Below are 25,528 nucleotides of genomic sequence, written 5' to 3'. Positions count from 1 at the left end.
AGACTTACAATTCTCAGAGTGGTTTAACAGTCCATCCCTCTTTCTTGGGAATTCTATGAATTGTAGTTCTGTGAGGAGAACAACCTTCAGCACCCTGGAGTCTCTGAGGGACGCCATAACTGTATAAGGTGGAATGGAACTGCATTAAATGTATAGGGCATGGGAAGCCTTAGTTAGATCTCACCTGGGGCATGGGCATATTAGCTTTGGTCAGCTTTTGATTTAAGAGAAAATCTTCCTTTTTCTCACAAATTAGTGGTGAATTTTTCAGCATTTCCATTTGCATAAAAGTAATGATAACCAGAAGAAAACGAAGAATATCTTGGTTAAATAAAAGACAATTATATAGTTGGGCCTCGTATAATTTGGAAGAATGTCTTCAGGTATCAGCTGAATGCTTTCTCATTTGTATGCAGTATCAAAAATTGCAAATACAATTGAGGGAAGATGTTTCAGAGCCTTGTCTATTTCATTTCCCAAATGAGCAAACAGCACTTACACAAACGTGAACAACCAGTCACCGTCTGTTTCAATAAAAGATCCATGCTATGTAGATAATCATCAGCAAACCCCAAATTTAAAATCGTATTAATGTCTTACCCTTCGTGGCATTTGCACAGCAAGCTTGCAAGATTACCGGTACCGCATAGAAAATGTCTTCAAAATGCATTCCAAGTATTTAATATCATCTCATTTTAATCCCCAGGACAATCCTTACGGTAGGTTCTGTAAGGTAGGTATTATTATTCTCCCTGTTTTGCCCACAGCAAAAGGAACTTCCTGATTCAGAGTACCCATAACCACTATGCGTCACCACCACTCACATTGAACAGTACCATATATTTCTGTTGATCTTCCCCCCAGTTTTGTGTGAGTTGCTCATTCTTTAAAATTCACAAGGATACACTGCAAACAAAGGAGAAATAATTCAATCACAGCTGAAATACAGGACATTACTGTCAGTCAGTGTTAACTCTAGTTACCACCAGCTCTATCTGCCCATAACAGGCTACTTGATAAAGCCTACTTCTTAGGTCAAGCATGGCCAAACTTGGCCCTCCAGATGTTTTGAGACTACAGTTCCCATCATCCCTGACCACTGGTCCTGTTAACTAGGGATAATGGGAGCTGTAGTCCCAAAACATCTGGAGAGCCAAGTTTGACCATGCCTGTCTTAGGTGAAGCTTGTAATGTTCATTGTGTGCACCTGTTGATAAGATGTACCACACTGTGATAATTTTCAGCATACACTAGCAGACAGTATGGTGGGGTTCCATTTTTTATTTTTGCCCTTACTGGATAAACTGTATTTTTTTATTATTATTTAATAAAGTCCTATTGGTTTTAATGTATTTATGTGTGGTTCATTGCCAGTTTGCAAGTCACTTTGGGTTGCCCTGGGCAAGATAAAGTGACTAACACATGTAATAAATACTAATAACATAATATAAATGCTGTTGTTAGCAGAAGTTAATTTTCAGCTAATGCTTTCGTCAACTTCTGGTTAAAAACAACAGTAATGCTTATTATGTTCATATCCCATCTTTCCACCAAGGAGCTCAAGGAAGCAGACATAATTCTTTCAGCCTCTGTTTTATCCACATCCACACAAAAAATCTTAGGTTAGGCTAAGAAAAAGGAACTGACCCAAGTAGTGGCATGTGGTGAATTTTTTTGTGGGGGAACAGTTAGGGCCAGAAGCGCCAGTTTGCAAGGGCGATTGTGGGGGGCGATGTTGCATGCGTGAGCACCGCAGCTCCTTCCCTATTCCAGGCAGAAGCTTCCCAGGCTTTGGGAAGGAGACCCCAGGCTTTAAAAGCTTTAATACTCTAATTTACTGGGAACATTTAGGGGACTAGCCTAGTCCCCTTAGTCCACTGACCACGCACCACTGGGCCCAAGGTCACCCAGTAAGCTTTCTAGATGAAATCTGAGACCGTTACACCACACTGTGTCAGGGACTGTGCTGAGGAGGGCTGTACGGAGGAGGGATGGTGGGAGCCTCCCCTCCCCCTCCTCCTGATCTGGATCCTGAATCTTTCCAGGAGCAGGAGGACAGTATAGATTTGGAACAGTGATTTGCAGAGGGACATAGCTCAGAAAGCAGAAGCTGGGAAATACTAGGGGAACAGCTAGGAGAAGAAACACTGGAAGAGAGAGGGTTAACAGATTCACTATCTCTGGAAAGCATTCCTCTGCTCTCCCCAAGGTCAAGAAGAGCTCAGAAAGTGGCAGAACAGAAAGCACACAAAGCACAGAGGGTACAAACCCAGATTACAAAACGTAGAGGTGACGTAGATTAATAGGGACGTAAGGGACATGGGTGGCGCTGTGGGTTAAACCACAGAGCCTAGGACTTGCCGATCAGAAGGTCGGCGGTTTGAATCCCCACGATGGGGTGAGCTCCCATTGTTCGGTCCCAGCTCCTGCCAATCTAGCAGTTCGAAAGCACGTCAAAGTGCAAGTAGATAAATAGGTACCACTCTGGTGGGAAGGTAAACAGTGTTTCCGTGCACTGCTCTGGTTCACCAGAAGCGGCTTAGTCATGCTGGCCACATGACCCGGAAGCTGTACGCCAGCTCCCTCGGCCAATAAAGCAAGATGAGCACCGCAACCCCAGAGTCGGCCACGACTGGACCTAATGGTCAGGGGTCCCTTTACCTTTAAGGGGATGGGATCCTTAACTGGGAGCACCACCATTCTAGGAGATGGGTTCTTTGTTCTCTCGCTGTGATTATTAAAGTTTCTAACTGATAAAAAGACTCATTTTCCTTTGTTCTGCTTATCTACTGCCACAGGGGGTGGGCAGCCGATTCCCTGAAGTCTGACATGCTGACCCTCTAATAATATACCTTGTTTCATTAAGAACATAAGAAGCGTCAGGTGCTTTGAGTACAACTCCCATCATTCCTGACCACTGATTATACTGTGTGGGGCTGAGCGGAGATGCAGTCCACAGCATAAGAGCATAAGAAGAGCCTACTGTGTCAGGCCAATGGCCCATCTAATCCAGATTTCTGTTCTCACAGTGCCCAACCAAATGCATATGGGAAGCCTGCAAGGCAGATCTGCCTTCCTGTGGTTTCCAGCCACTGGTATTCAGAAGCACTGCTGCCTCTGACAGTAGAGGTAGCCTTCTGTGAAGCCCAGGGAGATGCTACAGTGAAAGGGATAGTAATTCAATCACCACTGTGGTACAAAGGGGGAAATGGGGGATTACCGCCAGTAATTTCTAATTCTGCTTACCACAACCTCTATCACCACATAACAGGCTCATTGAAAAGGCCTCTCTCGTGTGTGGAGCTTGTAATGCTCATTATGTGCACCTGATGATAACATGTCCCCAAGAGACACATTGCTTGCCAAGGTTTGTTTACAGTTACATCATTCAGCTGTTGTCTTCCTTTCTTTCAACATCTTGAATTTGGCTCTTCCCTTTAAAAGGAAGGGGACTGTCAATACAGATTTGCCAGCTGTGGGTAATCTCTGAGTAAGTGTAAGCCCATGATTGTTGCAATAGCTTTCAGCATAAACTGGCTGTCAGAAGGCTGAGGAAGCTTGAGCTCCTTTGTCAGTTTTGATGGTCACAGTGACTTGGGGGAAAGGGAACATTAGCAAGGAAAACATGAGAAAATGTTCCTGCATCTTCACTAGTCACAAAAGTGGTCAGTGATAAATATAAGAACATACAACTGCCTGGCTGGAGCAGACCAAAGGCCATCAGTGGCCAACCAAATGCTTATGAAAAACCAACAAGGAGAAGATAAGCAACTGGAATATTTAGCTACCATGACTAGCAGCCACTGATGGCTTTATCCTCCATGAATTTGCCTAATCCTCTATTAAAGCTGTCTAAGTTGGTGCCCATCATGGCCTCCTCTGGGACTGAGTTTAAAAACCCCAAATGCTGCAAACTTTCCCTATAAAGGACTTGCTCCATGCCCTTGATCACTTTATTGCCCTTTTCTGAATAATATCATGTCTTAGGTGAGGCATCCAGAGCTGTACACAGCTGTGCAAATGCAGTTGCACAATAAATCTACAGAATGGTATTGTGGTGGCTATCACTGCATTTTGAGGTAGCAAATTCCATGGCTCAGTTATTTGGTTGGTGACAAATTACGTCCTTTTGTCTCTCCTGAATCTCTAACCATTCAGCTCCACTGGCTGGCCCCAGATCCCAGTATTATGAGAGGGGAAGAATCAAAGCTCAGGGGTAGAGCAGCTGCTTTGAATGCTGAAGGCCCCAAATTCAATCCCTAGTATCTCCTAGTAGGAGCTGGGAATGTTCCCTGCCTGCAACCTTGGAGAGCTCCTGTCATTCATTGTAGACCAGGGGTGGCCAACTCCCAAGAGACTGCAATCTACTCACATATAATTAAAAACTGGCAGTGACCTCCCACTTTGGGGGGTTTCAGGTTAAAGTTGTTGAGCTTTTCTTAGGAAGGAAAGCCCCATTTTTGGGGGGTTGGGGTTGGGGCTAAGCTGTTGCCAATTTTGGGGGAGAAAGGGGAACAGCCACTCACTGACAGATTGCTGGGGAAACAAACATCCTCACTGGGTAAACTCTGTCTTCCGTACTGCAGATAGTGCAACAATGGAGCGTGGGTTGAGGGGGTAGGGCCGGATTCTATTTTACCAATGCTAAGGAAAGGGATCAATCACGATCTACCAAAACCTCCCAGGGATCTACCAGTGGATTGTGATCAACCTATTGGACATCCCTGCTGTAGACAATACTGAACTAGATGGACCAATTGTCTGACTATGTTTCCCTGCCTCTCTCCACACTATGCGTGATTTTATATACCTCTATCATGTCTCCCTTTCCTCACTCCCCCCCCCCCCCATGCAATCATTTTTCCACGATGACAAAGGAGGTACAGTTTGATCCTATTTCCATGCCAGATAGAAGAACTAGCTGAGAACACAGCAGGGTACGCTATGAGCCCAGATGTACTCCCCAGGCCTGTCCCTGAAGCGCACAAGATGACATGCTTGCCTAGAGCACCATTTGTCCCAAATATTTTAGTGCAAAAAGAAGTCCTCTTCAGCCAGTATGGAATTGAAGTTACATCTTTCAGGCCTAGCCCTGTGTCACCCGGAAAAATAATTAAGGAGCCCTCAAATGCAATCTTGTACCTTTCCAAGGAATAAGGAACTTACCTTGGTTTCACATAAGTCACTTAAAACTCACCTCTCTATAGGTCAAGGCACTCTGCTCTTTTTCAAGACCCACATACAAATTCTATTTCAAAAGCAACCTCTCTCCTGATGTAACATAATCTTATCTTTTCTGTGCCTTTTGTTACTTCTCAGTATTGACCCTTAACCCATACTCATTCATGCTTTTATTTTATTTTATGCTAAAAGTTATAATTTCAATCTGTGCTTCATGTAACGATCACGAAGCGGTGTACAGAACAGGGTAAGAAGTTATGAAGGGTGTGAATTGGCTCTATGCATACTCCAAATTATGAGGTGAATTGGGGTGAATCAGGGAATACTCTTACATTCCCAAGCTGTATTTAGCTGCTAACAAGACATTTTGAGTCGGATCCAGGACTCCTTAAACTTGCTCTGCATCCCTAACTGTCCAAAAAATGTACAATTGCCACTCACCCTGAGAAACAAAACCAAACAGATTGGTGAAAATGCTCAGAGACCAAGGGGGCAGATGCGGAGAGGTGAATGTATCTATTGTTTTGATGGGCAGGTCTAGCTTTAATCACAGTATATTATTTCCCCAAGGTACCCCAATCACATGTTTTTCAGTGAGAGCTGGACCATAAAGAAGGCTGATAGCCAAAGAATTGATGCTTTTGAATTATGGTGCTGGAGGAAACTCTTGAGAGTCCCGTGGACTGCAAGAAGATCAAACCTATCCATTCTGAAGAAAATCAGCCCTGAGTGCTCACTGGAAGGACAGATCCTGAAGGTGAGGCTCCAATACTTTGGCTACCTCATGAGAGGTTACTTTTCAGTTACTTTGGCCACATCATGAGAAGAGAAGACTCCCTGGAAAAGACCCGGATGCTGGGAAAGACGGAGGGCACAAGGAGAAGGGGACGACAAAGGATGAGATGGTTGGACAGTGTTCTCGAAGCTACCAGCATGAGTTTGACCAAACTGGGGGAGGCAGTGGAAGACAGGAGTGCCTGGCGTGCTCTGGTCCATGGGGTCACGAAGAGTCAGACACGACTAAATGACTAAACAACAACAACAACCCCAATCACATGTTTTTCATGAGGATTTATGCCTTCCCTTATGGAAATATCCACTGTACCCTCCAAAAAAATTCTTTTTGTGGAGTAACAGAAGCAAGCAAAGTGACTGCTCCACCCCTCTGCCTCTTCCTCCTGCTAAGCACAGTGGCAGCAGCACCCATCTCCACAAACCACCCCTTGCTCCAGTTGCTAGGTATAGTATGTCAGAATGGTTAGGAACATAAGCAAAGGAAAATTTTGGATATGAGGGAAACCAGAGGGGCCTTCCTTCCCAAGTGAATTCCCATTGTTTCTGATATTTGAATAACCTTGTGATCTTAACTTATCTAATGCCCAAACAGCTTCTGAACTCAGTGTTGAACCACGTGTTACTTTTTGACATAGTCCGTTCCCTATGTGGTCTCCTGGATCAATTCTGTATGAAGATCTGAATAATTGCATGTCCAGTTGGATTATCATTATTTTGACCAGGGCCACTTGTTGCCAACAGTTTTGTTTATCCTGCAGGGTATTTTCCTGAATTTTCCAAAACGGCAGAAACAAAGTTTTTACGCTAGAAGCAGAAAAACCAAGAATATATTTGTGGCATGAACTAACCTCCTCAGAAGACTGATCTGAGTGTAAAGCTGCCCAGTGCTGAACTGAATAAAACTACAGTGGTACCTCAGGTTACAGACGCTTCAGGTTACAGACACTTCAGGTTACAGACTCTGCTAACCCGGAAATAGTACCTCAGGTTAAGAACTTTGCTTCAGGATGAGAACAAAAATCGCCCCATGAGCCCCATGAGCTAAAGTGGTACCTCAGGTTAAGAACAGTTTCCGGTTAAGAATGGACCTCCAGAATGAATTAAGTTCTTAACCTGAGGTACCACTGTACTCGACTCTGAGAACAAATACATGGAATTTTAGGTGTATTTTGCTTCTCCCCTTAGAGTCCTGTCAAGAGGTTATTCATAACATCTACGGCAGGAGTGTGGGTGTGCAGTGGCCCACCAGAGATTGTTGAACTCCATCAGCCACACCCAGGATCGAGAATGGCCAGGAAATATGGGAAATGAAGTCCAACAACACATGGCAGGCCATGGATTCCTCTTCCTCTGCGAGAATCAGCTGAAAAGCAGAATAGATGACTGTGAAAGAGAATTATGGCATTTCTGCCCATTTCCCCAGGGAAATCACGATGGGTGAAGAATGCTTACTCTTCCATGGCATTAGTCAACAGAGCAAGCAGCTTCAGGTGCCAAATGACACCCTCCCCGCAAAACACATCTACAGGCACAAACACACACAAACAAAACAAGAATAAAAAGGCCAAAACACTTTGAAGATGACTCCCTGCTGCTGTAGGGTATTAACAAATGTCAGGCTGATACAATGAACTACGTTCCTCATTCATAAAATATTTTTTAGCATGTTATTTACTCCAGTCAGGTTATGCTGAAACACAGGGCTCGCTGCAGTTCCCCCCCTTACGAAAAGCCTTAGTAACAATTAATGGATGTCAACAGTAAATATAATATTTGTGTGATGGACTCATGGGAAAAAGCTGCCCCATGAGCACTTGAAGAGGGGAGGGGAAAGTCTATATTAGACCACGTCCCCTGAAGCTTGGAGCCATTTTGCCTTGAGGGTTTTTGTCTAGAGTCCAATCCTGATTAATCATGAATCTGATGCTTTTCTATCCTGAAAGTGATTGGACGGATGCCCTCCGGAGAAATAAAGTACTCTGTAGTTTTCCGATCCCTGTCTAAAGCAATGCAACAAGGTAAGCTAACAAATTCAGACAGTACCACATTCAAATCATTGTTTTAATGGAATTGTTGTTCTTGTTGTTGTTATTTGTACCCCACCCATCTGACTGGGTTGCCCCTGAATGTTCCTTTTCCATCACAGCTTGATGTCAGCACTGTTTGAAGCCACGTATTTTCCAGTCATGATAGTCTCTGAATATCCAGAGTATGAGCAGAGGAATCCTACTGCCTGACCTGCCATACTGGAGGGGATTAGGATGTGGGCTCCATTGTCTGAAGCTTCCATCACTGCAAACGTTCCTGCTGTGTCCACTGCATTAGCTATACCCCCACAGTGCTACCACAGTGGAACCCAGGAGCAATGAGTGTGTGGAGCTGAACCAGCCAAGGATCCACAGGATTTTAAGTCATTCCAGTTACCGGTGATGTGCCATTTCTAGACTACTCTGCTGCACCAACTGGAAGAATTTTTTCTTGTCTCCCCACTTCTTCCCTGACCAGCATAAGCAGGAGACTTCTGATGTGGGAGCTAATTACCTATCCATTCATCTATCTATATCTCATCCTCCATTATTATTTTCCCACCCCAATTCATTACATTAACCAGCTTAAACATTTCTATTCCAATTATCAGCACTCTGCATTTGATTGATGACCTGTTTGAGAGACTTGCAACTTTCTCTATAGTTTCAGTTCTTAATTGGGAGCTAACCAAACAGGTATCCATTATCGTAAAAAAATTATGAGCTCATGCCATTTCTATGGAGGGTTCTTCTTTGCCACTTACCAGCTGGTGTCTTTAGCAGAGTAAGACCTACCAATCATAATAAATCTGCCCATTCCTTCCTCTGTGCCAAAATATGAGAATAGTGTATTTAAATGGGAGATGCCCTTCATGGCTGCATCATGAACCAAAGTTCCAAAATTTCAGCTCAGAGATACTCGGACCTCCCTACAGGCACTTCTTTTCCCTCAGAAGAAGAGTTTGGATTTGATATCCCACTTTATCACTACCCAAAGGAGTCTCAAAGCGTCTAACATTCTCCTTTCCCTTCCTCCCCCACAACAAACACTCTGTGAGGTGAGTGGGGCTGAGAGACTTCAAAGAAGTGTGACTGGCCCAAGGTCACCCAGCAGCTGCATGTGGAGGAGCGGAGACGCGAACCCAGTTCACCAGATTATGAGTCTATCACTCTTAACTACACCACACTGGCTCTCAGGGCAATTAATAGAATATAACTAACAGAGTGTCATTGGATACAAAATCAAAAGTACCTCCCCTTGTTGGAATATCCACCTATTTTATAAAACCAGTATTCTCTGGCAGGCAAGGACACAGTCAGCCTTCCACTGCCCACTACAGCCATCAACAACATATAATGGAACAAAGATCTCTAGGGTACTTGGCTTAGTCATTTGATTAGCTTTACATCAGTATCAGGAGGGCCACAGATTCCCAACCCTTAACATATAGCTACAGTATGTTCATACTACACTTTTTAGAGCACATTTTTCCTCTCACTGAATTCTGGGCCCTGTAGTTCATTAAGGGTTTCTGTGAATTGTAAGTCTTTGAAAGGTAAACTACGGTGCCCAGAATTCTTTGAAGGGAAAATGTGCTTTGAATTTGCTTTAAAGGCATAGTATGTACACAGCCTAGGTGCACCTAAGTGGCTATCTGGAATGACAACTTGAAAGAGGCAATGATAGAGGAAGCCCTGATTAGTTAGCCCATTGGAAAGGAAACACTCACAGACTGCAATCTGACTGTGAAACCCTGTGATCAAGGCCTGCGGTGTGTTTGCATGAGTGTTTAATTTAAGTCTACAAGCAACTCAGCCTACATCTCTGCCTCTCTGTCATTCCTGCCTCCCAAGGCCTCATCGTCAAATAACTTAGGAAACTGGTCATAACTGTCACACAGTGGGGTATTATTTTATGATTTTGAGAAGATTTTGAGAAGATTTTGAGAAGAGCGTTTGATTAAAATCCCTCAGTGCAGGGGCAAGGACCACATTCCCTGTTGGTCAGCCCTACAAGGGCCATATTCAAAAGGCAGGTGAAACAAGGAGTGCCCAAAGTCAGCTTGGCTGCCACCCTCCTCTCTCTTTTACACACAAACACACACACACTGAACCACACATACAGCACACATGCCACACATACAGACCACCAGAAACAGCTCACTGTGTTGAGTGGACTAGTTTCGTAGCAGGAATTGCTGCTGTTTACCAAGAGTGGAAGGTGTGAGGCAGTGGAGAAGTCAATGTGGTACAAAAGTACCAGCGAACTCATGCAACACTCCTGCTGGTGCATTTGCTCAGTACTAGATCAGCTTTTTCTTCCAACTCGGCCTTCTGGATGGAAGTAAAGGGGTTACAGAAGTTTTCATACTTTGAAAAGACCTGCAAAGATATTTGTAGTCTTCTTTAATCAAGCTCCCTAGTCCCTCACTATGGTCTATAGGGGGTTCCATTACAGAGAATGCAACAGATGGGTAAAGCAAAGTAAAGGTAAAGGGACCCCTGACCATTAGGTCCAGTCGCAGACGACTCTGGGGTTGCGGCGCTCATCTCGCTTTACTGGCTGAGGGAGCCAGCGTTTGTCCGCAGACAGCTTCCAGGTCATGTGGCCAGCATGCCTAGGCTGCTTCTGGTGAACCAGAGCAGCGCACGGAAACACTGTTTAGCTTCCCACCAGAGTGGTACCTATTTATCTACCTGCACTTTGACGTGCTTTCGAACTGCTAGGTTGGCAGGAGCAGGGACCGAACAATGGGAGCTCATCCCGTCACAGGGATTCGAACCGCCGACCTTCTGATCGGCAAGCCCTAGGCTCAGTGGTTTAGACCACAGCGCCACCCGCGCTTCAGTGTAATTTCACCTTAGTCTGTAAACACTGCAGGTGTCTTTTGCTGGTTCCCTGTAGAGGCAGCCTGACCAAACTCTTTAGCTGGAAATGGAATCCGTAGGCCCTGCTCCCTTCCATTGGAGAGGGGCTATAGCTGAGGAGTAAAGCTTCAGCTTTGCATGAATAATGTCCCATAATATTAGAACCAGTGGCCATCCAAGGAAGCTGCTGGTGGGATATTCTTTTTTCCTTTTAATATTTTATTTTATTTCAAGATTCAAAGTTACACTTTATCACTCAACAGTTATAATCCTATTCTACAATATTAATGACTTCCTGTTCAGCCAACCTCGATGTTTATAATTATGATTACACACAATTGCATTTCAAAAATTCCGTCTTACACAGTTTCATCTTTTAAAACAAATTTCTTTCTATGTTCTGTTATCCCCCCCCCCCCTTAGACGTCAAACCCCACTGTGGACTTCACATAGGAAAAGTTAGTTTTTAAATAGACTAGAAAAGGTCTCCAGTCCTCCTTGAAAGCTGGTGGGATATTCAGGACAGACAAAAGGATGTGCAGAGAAATACTATGGAATTTGCTCCTGCATAAAGAGGCATGAATGGATTTGGGGAGGATCAATTTTTCTATAGCTATATTACTTCCAGGATCAGAGAGACCATGGCCCTGAATGTCAGTTGCTGGGGAACAGAAGCAGGAGAAGGTTATTGCCCTCAGGTTCTGCTTGTGGGCTTCCCAGAGGTATTCAGTTGGCCACTGTAGGAAAGAAAATACAGGATGAGGGGGCATTTTGGCCTGATCCATTCGAAACTCGCCTTATACTGGGTCAGACCACTGATACCTCTAGCTCAGTATTGTCCATGCAGGCTGGCAGTGTGGTTATCCAAGGTTTCAAGCAGGGGAGCTTCCTATCCCTCCCTGGAGATGCCAGGGTTGGAACCTGTGACCTTATGCATGCAGAACGCTGCCACTGAGCCACCTTTCCCCCTTCAATCTCCAGCATCTCCAGTTAAAGGTATCAGGGTATCAGGTGCTGGGAACGACCTCTGTTTGAGACCCCAGGGAGCTGTAGTCAGTTAGGATAGACAACACCGTGCTAGATAGAGAAATAATCTAGCTTGCTGTAAAACAGCTTCCTGTGTTCAAATCTGCCTCTCTTTATTCTAACCGACATTTCAGCATGCAAAAGTACAGTAAGCAAACGCTAACTGAAATAAGTACACCCAGTCTGATCACTAGCTGAGAAAGCTGCAAGGAGAAGGTGCATATGTAAATTACATTGTGCATCAAGAGCAGGCAAGGAGAAGCAAAGCTGTGGCAAGGATGGTGCATGGGCGTTTGTTAATGCAGAGCAAAGCGCAATATGTGCACTCACGCAAAACAGGTTTTGACGAACCAAACATGCTTGGTGATGGCAGCAATGGCAAGGGAGGGAAGCAAAGGGGCAGCAGCATGTTCCCAGGTGTGGTGGTGCCACATTAGCTGGGATGGGGCGAGGTGAGATTGGGGGAAACCAGCTTCAGTGCCACAAGTATCTGTGCTCCTACAGGGCTGCCAACTTGGCACTCTCCCAACTGGCAGCGCCACCACCAACACTGTATACACACCATCACACACCACTGTTGATAGATGGTCCTTGGATTGCATGGTGTGGGATAGGTAGCTTTCAGTTCTTGCAGTCCACCAAGTGCTGCCCTCCACCAGCCAGGTGATTGTCCAAAGCAGATGTCACACCTTTCAACATGCCCCTCATTCTCACACTTCACTCCATTCTAACCAATAGCCTATTCCTCCTTTGTTATCGTCAGCTCTTCACTCTGAAAAGTGGCACATAGTGAATGTGTTGTTTAGTTGTTTAGTCGTGTCTGACTCTTCATGACCCCATGGACCAGAGCACGCCAGGCATAGTGAATGTAGCTGCGTTCTTTCTCACAAACACAGCCAGAGAGAGGGAATGAAAGAAAGAATTAGGAATCTTTACCCTTTAAAACTAAAGGGAGACAAAATGGTATGCAGGCATCCATTCTAACCTTCTGCTGCATTTCCAAGAGTAGAAGCCATGGCAACAGGAAATAATCCGGGACTAGAGAAGACAGGACATGAATGTCAAGGGTGGTGGAAAGCAGACTGTGTATGAGGCTTCTGCTCTTGGGGTTGCCACTTACTGCATGCACAATGTGAAGGTTCAGTCAAATGTTCCAGCCACACTTTGGACTGGTCCTCATTGCTTGTACTGACCAGTGCTATCCAGCAGAAAGTAAAGCATCAGATGAAACACTGTTTGATTTAGGATTTGTGATTTGGACATTTCTAAGAGGCGAATCATTGCTGAGATTTTGAATCCCCGCGACGGGGTGAGCTCCCGTTGCTCGCTCCCTGCTCCTGCCAACCTAGCAGTTCAAAAGCACATCAAAGTGCAAGTAGATAAATAGGTACCACTCCAGTGGGAAGGTAAACGGCATTTCCGTGAGCTGCTCTGGTTCACCAGAAGCAGCTTAGTCATGCTGGCCAGATGACCCAGAAGCTGTCTGTGGACAAACGCCGGCTCCCTTGGCCAGTAAAGCAAGATGAGAGCCGCAAACCCAAAGTCATCCGCGACTGGACTTAACGGTCAGGGGTCCCTTTACCTTTACCTAAGAGGCCAATTGGGAAGTGCAGATTTTAAACTGTAGCATGTTTACTCCTATCTTTCCTCCTATGTTTATTCTCCTACTTAGTGTTATCCTATACCCGTTATCCCTCTATTTCTTAAGACCGCATACACATACATGCACAGCGGCATTAGGAACTACAACAGTTCTATATTGCTAGAGACTATGTGTGCCCCTCACCGGGATTGATAGGCCTAATTGGAAAGGTCTGTGCAGTTAATCCTATCCTATGATGTTCACAAATGCTCTCCAGTGGCCTAGAGAGTGAGAACAATGTGTTTGATCCTATCTTGTGCATTGGTGAGGGAGGGACCCAAACATAAGCACACACATCCTGAGCCATTTGTCTCAATTATACTTGACATTAATGTAGAACTGGTGGTGGTGGTGACTACACATTTCTCAGTCTGAAAGCCACCAACCTCACTCCATAAGTCTAAGCCGGAACAAATGCACAGCTAGTGTCATGAGAGAGAGAGAGGCTCTGACAGAAGGCCACTTTTACTGCCAAATATTGGGACTACGAGAAAAACTAACTACCAGAGACTGTATATGGTGTATGGTTATATGGTGTATATGCTTAGAAAGGGTGATTCATTCAGAGAGAAAAATACTGAGTGGTATGTACCCACTCCTGGATAAGAAATGGTGGTGATGGAGAGAGATTAGGCTTCACTTGCTCAAGCTAGGCACATGACAAGAGTGTGGTATGGCTTCATTTTGTTTTCCCCCATCCTCTTTCAGATGTCTTAGGCATTTTTCCTTCTCATTGAAAGTTTGCAGCGCACAGTTGTGTCTGCCATGCCACTGAAGTACCTACTCCAAACTCTACAGAAAAGTATGCACAACCAACCACAACTAGCTTTCATTGGAGAGTTGACTCAGCCACATGGAAGACATGAAGTAACCACTTAAAGAGTTTTCTGCCTAATGCTTATGATCATAAGGGGAGCCTGCAGGCTCTATCTATAGAGTCAAGCAGAGCATAGAATGCATATGGTGCGCCGCAGACATATGTGCAGTGTGCAACAGTGACAACTCTGGTCTTTATGACATGGTTAGATGCTACAGAAAGAGAAACCATGTGCTAAGTTTCTAAGCATTCTAGACCCAAATCTCAAACTAATTTACATATAAAGAATGAAGAGCAGATAAAAACAGAAAAGCAATAAAAACATTTAAACCAAAAGTAAAATGCTTCCAAGAGGGCACTTGCAGAAAAGACCCATTTATCCAGCTGGGAAAGCCTACTGGAACAAAAATGTCTTCAATTGTTTCTGGAAAGTGCAGATAGTCATATCTCAACAGGGATGCTATTCCATAGAACAGGGGCAGCCATACTAAAAGCCCTGTTCCAATTCACTGAGAAATGGGCTACTGAGATCTTTGGAACTTGCAGGAGAAAGTCTCTCACAGACCATTGGGTATTAGCAGGTCCTGAAGAGCTGTGAGTTTCTATTCCCACATGGAAGATCACATATCTCCATTTTCAGATAAGTATCCCAGAGGAGCAGGCTTGTGGATTTTATCATTGAAACCATGAAGGAATCAGTGATTAAACTGAGCAAGCGGTGGTACAAAGAAGCCAATGGTTTCTTTGACAGTGTTTCAGAACTCATTAATATGAATTGCATTTTACAATTTGCATCGGTATTGTTCGACTGCTGTATGTAAACTGCTTTAAGATCACTAGTGGCAGAAAGTGGCCTACGAAAGCTCTAAGCGAAGACATAAATAGTATATACTCTGGTTTGTGCTTTTGAATGAGCCCACTGTGCAGGCAATGGGCAACACTGATTCAGATCTGCGAAGTTCCTTGAACTTTTCTCCATGGGCGCACTCTGCGCAATTCATGATGATCATGCACAACAATAACTTAGATCTGCTTTGTGCAAATTGCATGGCTGCTCTTCTGTGCTAAGTGCCAGCATGTAAGGCAGGCAGAAATATATTCAAAAATAAAGGAATGTGTTTTGCACATATCCCTAAATTTACTGCTTCATCTGTACCCTGTTATTACAAAGCATTTATTCATGCCACCCTTTTACAGTCCTCTCTACAGCTCTGTTTTCCCAGAAGAAACAAGGAACTTATTTCTTCATTTATTAGACAAAGTGGCCATATTATATTGAACACTGAGCACAACACTTCTACCACAGAGGATAGCTCCAAATGGCACATGCTGCTCCCCTTGCTATGATTAATGCAGGCAAATCTCTGTGTACTCCCTCCTCTAAACAAAACCAGGTGGTTAGAGATGCATTGCAAAACATATAAATGGGAAGAGGAATTGTGAACTCCTCATTAAAATAAATAAACACCTTTTTTAAAAGCCTAAAGGAGGATCGTTTTAAACAAGAAAGCAATTAAAGAGCCTCTCTCACCTTCCCTCTGCAACACTTTTGGAAAGCGTGAGGGGACCAGAGGCACCATAAAGTCATTTTATTTATAAAACACACACACACACACAAATGTGCTGATTCCAACATTTGCAGCATCTACATTTTCTCAGTTCAGCTGCCACATCGTTCTCTTAATGTGGGTGTTTCTGCCATATGCACCGAGGCGACGGAAGGCACGACCGAGGCATTTGAAAGCAAGCTCTGTTGTTTGCCAATCTAAAAAAGGTCATCTTTCTTACGTAAAGTCTCCTTAAAAAATAATGGCTATGACAAGTGCATGTGGAGTTCAGCAGAGCTGGATAGAGGGTAGGTTGGCTTTCTGAAGGGGAAAAGCACAGGAGCCAATATGATGTAATGGCCAGAATGTGAGGCTGGGGAAACTTGAAACTGTAAAGCTCACTAGGGGTGCCTCCAGACTTGCTACGATTTTGCAGGATGGGTACAAGCACATACAATAAATTTAAGTTTGCACAATTAAAGTGAGTGAGTGTGCTCTGTTGCCCAGCAAATGCTCTAGCCTAGACACTGAGGTCCAGTGCTGAGGGCCTTCAGGTGGCTCCCTCATTGCGAGATGTGAAGCTACAGGGAACCAGGCAGAGAGCCTTCTTGGTAATGGCATCCACTCAATGGAACATCTTCCCATCAGATGCCAAGCAGAGAAACAACTATTTGACTTTTAGAAGACATCTGAAAGCAGCCCTGTTCAGGGAAGTTTTTAATAGCTGATGTTTTACTATGTTTTTAATATTTTGTCGAGAGCCGACCAGAGTTGCTGGGGCAACCCAGTCAGATGGGCAACATAAAATTATTATTATTATTATTTCTACTACTCCAAATCCATCTTTTTGAAAAGCAAGTAAATGCATTTTTATAATAAGAAGGGTGACAGGGAAATGCACTGAAATGTGTGTGATGAAGCAATCATTAGCAGGAATACATATAAACAGCCCACAAGCAAATCAGGATAAATATATGATGAACGCTTACTGTTGCACAGAAATCAGAATGCATCCACAGTAAAGACTAGACTTAGCCTAACTTCCATCGAAGTTTTGTGCAAGGAAATCAGGGTGGATGCTCAATCAACAGGCTTCCCTTCCAAGTTGTTGACCTTCTACCAGTGGTTGAAGACACATCTCTTTACCAAAGTGTTTGTGAGGAGTTACATGCCAGTCATGCAATCTGTACCACAGTAGTGGGAGACCTGTAAACTATGGCAGGTACTGCTGTGACTTCAAAGCAACAACTGGAACTTCAAGTGAGCTCCCGATTATTCCTTTGATGGAGAAAGGTGAGTTCTGCTGATAGATGTTGAGTATCCACTAACTCCTAGAGGGGGAACCAAAGATTCAAACTACAGTGGTACCTTGGGTTAAGTATTTAATTCGTTCCGGAGGTCCGTTCTTAACCTGAAACTGTTCTTAACCTGAAGCACTACTTTAGCTAATGGTGCCTACTGCTGCCACCATACCACCGGAGGACAATTTCTGTTCTCATCCTGAAGTTCTTAACCCGAGGTACCAGTACTATTTCTGGGTTAGCGGAGTCTGTAACCTGAAGCGTATGTAACCGGAGGTGCCACTGTACTTGAAAGCCCTTCTGCAGGCATCTCCATGCTGCTCTTTGAACCTCTGAAAACCACCTGGTTTTCAGAGGTTCCAAGAACAGCATGGGGCTGTTTACTAAAGGATTTCCAAACAGCCCCACACTATGATTTGTGAAGTCCCCCAAATCAGGTTCTGACAGTACAGAGTCATCTGACCTCTTCCCGGAAGAGCAAAACATCTGAAGCATTTTGAGTGCAGTTAAAATGTTTTAGGAACCCTGAAATTTCTTGGGCGGGGTCTTTGTTTGCTGTGGTATTGTAAAGCAAGGTTAAAAGTGAATTTGTTCTTTCACACATGGACAAAACATCTATGGAATTTGGAGGAGTGTGTGTGTGTGTGTGTGTGTGTGTGTGTGTGTGGACCATAAAGAAGGCTGATTGCCGAAGAATTGATGCTTTTGAATTATGGTGCTGGAGGAGACTCTTGAGAGTCCCATGGACTGCAAGAAGAGCAAATGTATCCATTCTTAAGGAAATCAGCCCTGAGTGCTCACTGGAAGGACAGATCGTGAAGCTGAGGCTCCAATACTTTGACCACCTCATGAGAAGAGAAGACTCCCTGGAAAAGACCCGGATGTTGGGAAAGATGGAGGGCACAAGGCGAAGGGGACGACAGAGGATGAGATGGTTGGATAGTGTTCTTGAAGCTACTAACATGAATTTGATCAAACTGTGGGAGGCAGTGGAAGACAGGAGTGCCTGGCGTGCTCTGGCCCATGGGGTCACGAAGAGTCGGACACGACTAAACAACTTATCAACACCTTTTGTGTGTGTGTGTGTGTGTGTGTGTGTGTGTGTGAATAGGTGAGTGGAATTTCTCAAGGGGGTACAGGTCCCTTGGTTGTATGTTTCTATCTATATCTTCACTGTAAAATCAGTTTTAAATGTAGTAGTAGAACGCATACACATACTGAGAATGCACACATATGCTTGTTTTGCCTGCTGTCTCATTTTTTTGTCATAACTACTTGCTATTTCACATTTTTCATAATTACAAAAACTTTTCAAGCACACTAAAAGGGAAATGGATCCCCAAATTTATATTTTTCTAAATGCTTCCTTTGTCTTTCATTAAAGCAGTTTGGAAGCGAAAGGTTTTTATTTAAAATAATGATAAAAAAGTTTATTGAATACACTTGTGAGCTTTGCCCTGCCAGACCTAAAGTTGTACTATGAGGCCGCAGCTTTCTGCTGGCTAAAAGACTGGCTACTTCTCGAAGACACTGACGTACTGGATCTGGAAGGTTTCAACAATGCTTTTGGTTGGCATGCATACCTATGGTATGACAAGGTTAAGATCAATAAGGCCTTTAAGAACCATATTGTCAGAAAAGCAGTGTTTAATGTCTGGACAAAATATAAAGACTTATTGGAAAATAAAACTCCAAGGTGGCTATCACCTCTGGAAGCTAAGGCCCGAAAAAGACCCAATATGGAGGCCAAATGGCCAAAATATGGGGAAATACTAGAAAAAGATGGAGACAATTGGAAATTGCAGAGTTTGGAGATAATGAAGGATAAAGTGCGAGACTGGTTACACTACGCTCAGATTAAAGAAGTCTTTAAAAATGACAAAAAGTTAGGGTTCCAGGTGGAGAAATCGAAATTGGAAACAGAATTGTTAGAACCTAAGACTAAAGTACTTTCAAGAATGTATAACTTGCTGTTAAAATGGAACACACAAGATGAAATGGTTAAATCGGTTATGATAAAGTGGGCACAGGATATTGGGTATAACATTATGTTTGAAGACTGGGAAAGGTTGTGGACCACTGGGTTGAACTTCACTGCATGTAATGCTTTGAAGGAAAATGTAATGAAAATGATATATAGATGGTACATGACCCCAGTTAAACTTGCCAAAATATACCATTTGTCTGATAACAAATGCTGGAAGTGTAAGGGAAATGAAGGAACATTCTTTCACCTCTGGTGGATGTGCCCTAGAGTGAAGGCCTTCTGGGAAATGATATATAATGAGTTGAAAAAGGTATTTAAGTATACTTTCCCTAAGAAACCAGAGGCCTTCCTCCTGGGTATTGTCGGCCAGAGGGTGATAAAGAAGGACAGAACTTTTTTCCTGTATGCAACAACGGCAGCAAGGATACTCATCGCTAAGTATTGGAAAACCCAAGATCTACCCACACTGGAAGAATGGCAGATGCAACTGATAGACTATATGGAATTGGCAGAGATGACCGGCAGAATCCGAGACCTGGGAGAGGAGACGGTTGAAGAAGACTGGAAGAAATTCAGGATTTATTTACAAAAACACTGTAATTTGGTTGAATGTTAAGAAGGATGCCAGATCATAAACAATTGAGCACCACTAAATTAGACGTAATCTGGATGATAAATGACACTGAGGAAAATATAAATTTTTTGGAGAATTATCAGACTAAATTAAATGAATAAGACTTAAGAATGTAAATAAGTTGATAAATTGCTGGAAAAAGTTTTGTAATGATGCAAGTGGGAGCGGGAGACTTGAGGGAGTCCAAAGAAGTTTTGATAATACGTTATGATATATGTTATATTGTTTATTATTTTTGCATTTTTGTATTTAAAAAATCTTAATAAATATTTTTTTTAAAAAAAAAGAATACACTTGTGAGCTTTAAAGAAGCTAGAGAGATAAAAATATTTTTGATTTCTTGTTTTTCTCTTGAACTATTCTTATTTCTGTACTATATATCCATTGACACTTGGGTTGCTTTTGTTCATTGTGATCATGAAAAAGCATGCCAAAGAATAGAACAATGAAATTCTCTGTTAAAAACAACTGCTTGAAACATTCAGGAAATAATTAAACTCAACAATAAACTGAAAACCTGTTTAGAACATCCAGCAGCGTTCCACATGTCTGGGTAGGCTTGCCTAAACAAAAATGTTTTTAGCAGGTGCTGAAAAGAATGAAGTGAAGGCACCTGCCTGATGCCAATAGACAGGGAGTTCCAGAGTGTGGATGCTGCCACACTAAAAGATTGATTTCTTACAGTTAGGTAGGCTTGCGTTGAAATATGAATGAAATCAAACTTTTCCTCCCTTGTTCCTGGTGTATATCTTCCCTCACCCTTTCTTCCTTGATGAGAAGTAGGGCGCCATTTTAGGGTCTGCCTCAGGTGCCAAAATCTCTTGGGCTGGCTCTGTTCGTATCTCAATTATTTCTGATGTCTCATCAAAGACGGAGCACCACAACTCCCTGTCTTTAATTCCTCTCCTCTCCAATGGGCACATTGGCTTGGCTTGGCTCCCCATGCTGTCTGTCAAGAATAATAAGCTTCAGAAGGCCATAGGATGCCAAGATTCCCACAGTCGCCACACTGTGAGAAGCAGACAGCAATGTGCTAAATGGGGGAAAGCCTAGATTCAGTCTTTCTTCAAGGCATCCTCAAAGAGTCAGCCACCTGGTTCTAATGCTGTGGGCCATGACGTTGACTGCAGAGATGCCATGGCTGTTCTTGCGAAGAAAAAGCCTCCACAGCATTGCATTGGTGCATTTATTTATTTATTTATTTAGGAGAAAAGTATAATGGCACTGTAATAAAATTTCCACACACACAATATTGTGCAGCCTCTTACCTGGCCTTGGTTGGAAATTCTAAGAACCCCCCCCCCCAAGTTATTTATTTTGTTTCTGGTCAATAACAATGTAATGTTATGCTTCTGTTTTCAGCACTTAGGCTAGTGAACAGCTCAAAGGAATAAAGAGTCACTGCTAGCTATTTTTGCTTACCAGCTAGCACCAGAAAATTCAAATATCTGCACCTGATCATGTCCACAGACCACTTACGCAAGCATCGTTTCTTCAATGTCTTAGGAATAAAACTGAGGGCAGTTCTAGCATATGCTTTCATGAAGATTCACATTAATCATTTTAGAGATCTATTCTAGGGATGCTTGAGGAATTCAATTTCCCTGAACTGACCAGATCAGTACCTCCCACATTATTATGCAAACATCCTTTGGATTCTGCAGCTCTCTGAATTTTATAATACAGTAATCAGCTGGGGAAAAAAGTACCAAAATGTGTTTTAAAATGAGTGTGGTAGAATAAAATACATCTAGAAATGCATCGACTGGGATAAAATAGCTATTTAAATATACATTTGTGTGCAAACTTTTTAAAAAATCACAGATTAACATGGAAACAAAATGAAATAGATATGAATGAGTGCTCGCTTCAGCAGCACATATACTAAAATTGGAACGATACAGAGAAGATTAGCATGGCCCCTGCGCGAAATAGATATGAATGAATACATGTGAAATTGACACAGACCACAAATAGGCCGATCTGTTCATCCCTAGGCTCTTCTGCAATACATATGTATCTTTCCCCTCAATGTCATGATAATTAAGCTCTGACAGGAAAGGATATTTTAAGGGACTAGCCAATACTTGCTTTGAACGCCACTTTGTCGAAAGAAGTTGCTGTCTCTGAAAAATTGATTCTGTTGTCCAATTATGTTGACATTGGGTTGGCAGGCTGCGCATTCTTGGGTTCATTTTGTATTTGCTATCTTTTAGCTTCTCTTTTCCTTGAGTTATGGGCTATACTGGTAGAATCCAAAAAGAAAAGGGACGCTGGGACAGATCCAGATGAAGTTAGCTGCACTTAAAAAGGTAAAGGTAAAGGTAAAGGCCCGTACGGGCCAGTCTTGACAGACTCTGGGGTTGTGCGCCCATCTCACTTAAGAGGCCAGGGGCCAGCGCTGTCCGGAGACACTTCCGGGTCACGTGGCCAGCGTGACATCGCTGCTCTGGCGAGCCAGAGTCGCACACGGAAATGCCGTTTACCTTCCCGCTGGTAAGCGGTCCCTATTTATCCCACCAAAATCAATGTATAACATTAGTTGCAATTCAACTTCAATGCTGCTGATTTCAAGGGGAACTAATTGCAGTTGACTAAGTCTAGATCCAATCCATTCTTTCTCTGGGTGGCATCATTAAACAGATAAGTGCCAATGAGAAGGAACCTGTGGACAATTGACCCTCCTAAGATAGGTAAGCAGCTTCCTATCACTGAAATGAAGCTCTTCCCACTTCCCTCTCTCCCCCTGCGTTTGTCATAGGAAAACATGGAGAAAGAATACAGGGATATGCCAAAGTGCATAGCAGCTAATGGAACTTGGAATGCATAAAAATAGTAGATGGGAAATTGTAAGCAACATAAAGAGGAGCCTTCTGGATCAGTCCAAAGATCCATCTAGAACAGCATTCTGTCCTCACAATGGCCAACTAGAAGCCTGTAGGAACTGCATGAATCGGCTCTCACCCCACTTGTAATTCTCAGCAACTGGTATTCAGAAGCATGCTGCCTCTGACTGTGGAGCCACAACATTACAATCATGGCTAGTATTTTATTTTAAAGCCATCCATGTTGGTGACTACCCATACCTCTTGTGGGAGCGAATGTACCGTGTGAATAATTATTTCCTTTTGTCTCCCTCGATTCTTCCAACAAATCAGCTTCATCGGATCTCCCTGAGTTCTAGTATTATGCATCTGGGAGAGAGAAGAAACTCCTCAACCCTCTTTCTCTACTAAACAGGATAGTGGTTGCTTGCAATCCTCATGCATGACCTCCACTTCACCTTTGCACTATAGAGACATGGTTGGTATTCTCATTTGAAAGACAAAAAGCATCATAAATAGTATAAACAGATACAAATTAAATTTCCCCTAGAGAATTAGTTCCTCCAGCATCACTAAAGCCAGGAAGCATTAGGTTCGAATAGGCAGCAGTGACTGCCAGGAAACAGGGATTGACTGATTTTCTGCCGCATTACCTGGAAGGATTTGATTTCCTCATTATCAATCTGTTGAGGTAAATATATTATTCATCCATTAGCCTGTTTCTTCCATACAAAGGAACTTGCCTGCAAGGAAGATTCTTCTTCAGTGGCCTAAGGTAAAGGTAAAGGTACCCCTGCCCGTACGGGCCAGTCTTGACAGACTCTGGGGTTGTGCGCCCATCTCACTTAAGAGGCCAGGGGCCAGCGCTGTCCAGAGACACTTCCAGGTCACGTGGCCAGCGTGACATCGCTGCTCTGGTGAGCCAGAGCTGCACACGGAAACGCTGTTTACCTTCCCGCTGGTAAGCGGTCCCTATTTATCTACTTGCACCCGGAGGTGCTTTCGAACTGCTAGGTTGGCAGGCGCTGGGACCAAGCAGCGGGAGCGCACCCCGCCGCAGGGATTCGAACCGCCGACCTTTCGATCGGCAAGTCCTAGGCACTGAGGCTTTAACCCACAGCGCCACCTGCGTCTCTTCCCTCTTCAGTGGCCTACATATGATCAAATACAAGCCATCTCATGTCAAGCCATGCTTGGCTTGGCTCGGTTTTTCCTTTGTAGTGCAGGTTGCTACAAAGGAGAAATGGGTCTCCTTGTGCCCTGCTCACCTGTCAAACAGCCCCCCAAAGGAGGAGAGTAAGAGGGAGCTGAATGAGTCCATTCTAGATGAGTCCATTCCTCCTCCTTCCACTGTTCTGGATTGGTCAACTCATCTTAAAGTGCTCCGACAAGATTCCGAAAATATTAACTACCCAACAAGCCTGGCTCAAGAACTGGCCTTAGCTGAGAAATCCTATAAGGCAAATATAACTGATATAACGACCCAGAGGCCACCTTCTTAGCTTGGAAAAAAACTTTCAAAGTCAACTGGTTACTTCCAAATGTACTCAAACAGAGGAGACGGTTATGTTCAGGACCAGTTCCACTTGATATGCACAGACCTCTCCAGCATGAAAAAAATTCTAATGATAACAAATGGGCTACTTCTGACTCTAGTGGAAAATTTTACACCTCAGGAAAGAGGCACAGAGCCAAATGACACTGACCAAATGAACAACCTACCCGAACCAGCAGATATGAATCACCCAGTGACCAGCAAGAAGTCACAAAAACAAAAACCAGAAGCAAAGAAAAAGAAAAGCAAAAATATCAAAATACTAAAGAAATCGAAGATAACCCATCATGCTTTCAAACAAAACAGCCCCTGAGTTTGAGGGGGGCCAGGATCTGGCCAGATCTACTCCTGCTGTAGACAATACTGAGCAAGATGGACCAATGATCTGACTCAGACAGATTTTTTGGCGGGAGGCCCCCCATAACCCAAGAAATTAATGAATGTCAGAATCTAGTTAATATTTTATATACTGAAGGGAAATTGCAGTCTGCAGCAGTTCTCCCGGGTGTAGCCCATGCAAACCAGCCTGACTGGGCTGGTTGAATGTAGGCCATTATGAAACAAAAGTCAGGCAAATACACGTCAAAGAAAGTGTTTTGCGTCTGGGCAAAATAGGGGTTGCTGAGGTGACAGGAAGGGGGCAGGATGTGCTGAGAGGAAAAATATGCCTGTCAGGTGGGATAGCAGGTGGATGGGAGGAGTTGCTTGGAGCAAGGGTTTGCTGGAAAGGAGGAGAAGAAAGGCCACAACCATATTGGCTGCTGGCTGAAGAGCTGGCAACCCAAAGACTGGAGAACATGTCTGGATGGTCTAGATTCAAGCTGGCTGTGAAGCCATGAGAGAGGCAGGGAGAAACCCTCTAGAGATGGCAATGCTGTAACTTCTGCACTCCCTCCACCTACACTCAGCTTGTATATATGTGAATAAACTTTAAGTCACTGAAGTCTCTGCTGCTCCTTCATTTCCACAAAAAAACAAGGCCAAGACCCCTGGAATCTCATGCATTGCTTGGCTTGTAGCAAACACTATGTTGCTTAATGTCAAATCTGAAGATGATTCAATTTCTTTCCAATAGAAATTATTGTCTGTCATAATATTAAATCTGCACTTTGTATGCAACAAAGACAAGACCTTCTTACACGTCGCCCTAAATAAACTTGATGGACTATGGAGAGATAAAGAGACAGATAGCTACCAAGTTAGCACAATGGACATGGTGCGTGGTTTTCACAGTGTTTACGTTCATAAATTCTTCCAAATCTAATTCTGAAGAAGGCCTGAAAAGAAGATAGTAAATATTAAAGCAGCTTGTTACTCCTCTCT

The 25,528-nt window shown here is 43.5% G+C and overlaps 1 protein-coding gene across 5 annotated transcripts in view; it reads right to left on the bottom strand.

Annotated features, from left to right (window-relative positions):
* The window catches only part of LRFN2 (leucine rich repeat and fibronectin type III domain containing 2), a 268,713-nt gene that overhangs the window by 88,366 nt on the left and 154,819 nt on the right, over positions 1-25,528 (bottom strand). For 2 of the 5 annotated variants that reach the window (XM_079969232.1, XM_079969231.1), the window contains exon 2: positions 25,401-25,482. The exons of the other annotated variants lie outside the window; for them this stretch is intronic. The gene's annotated coding sequence lies outside the window, so the exon portion shown is untranslated. The remainder of the gene's footprint in view (positions 1-25,400; positions 25,483-25,528) is intronic. 5 annotated transcript variants of the gene reach the window in all.

Source organism: Podarcis cretensis (genome assembly GCF_951804945.1).
Source record: "Podarcis cretensis genome assembly, chromosome: 3".
Classification (NCBI taxonomy): domain Eukaryota; kingdom Metazoa; phylum Chordata; class Lepidosauria; order Squamata; family Lacertidae; genus Podarcis; species Podarcis cretensis.
This window is presented reverse-complemented; position numbering and strand designations above follow the sequence as displayed.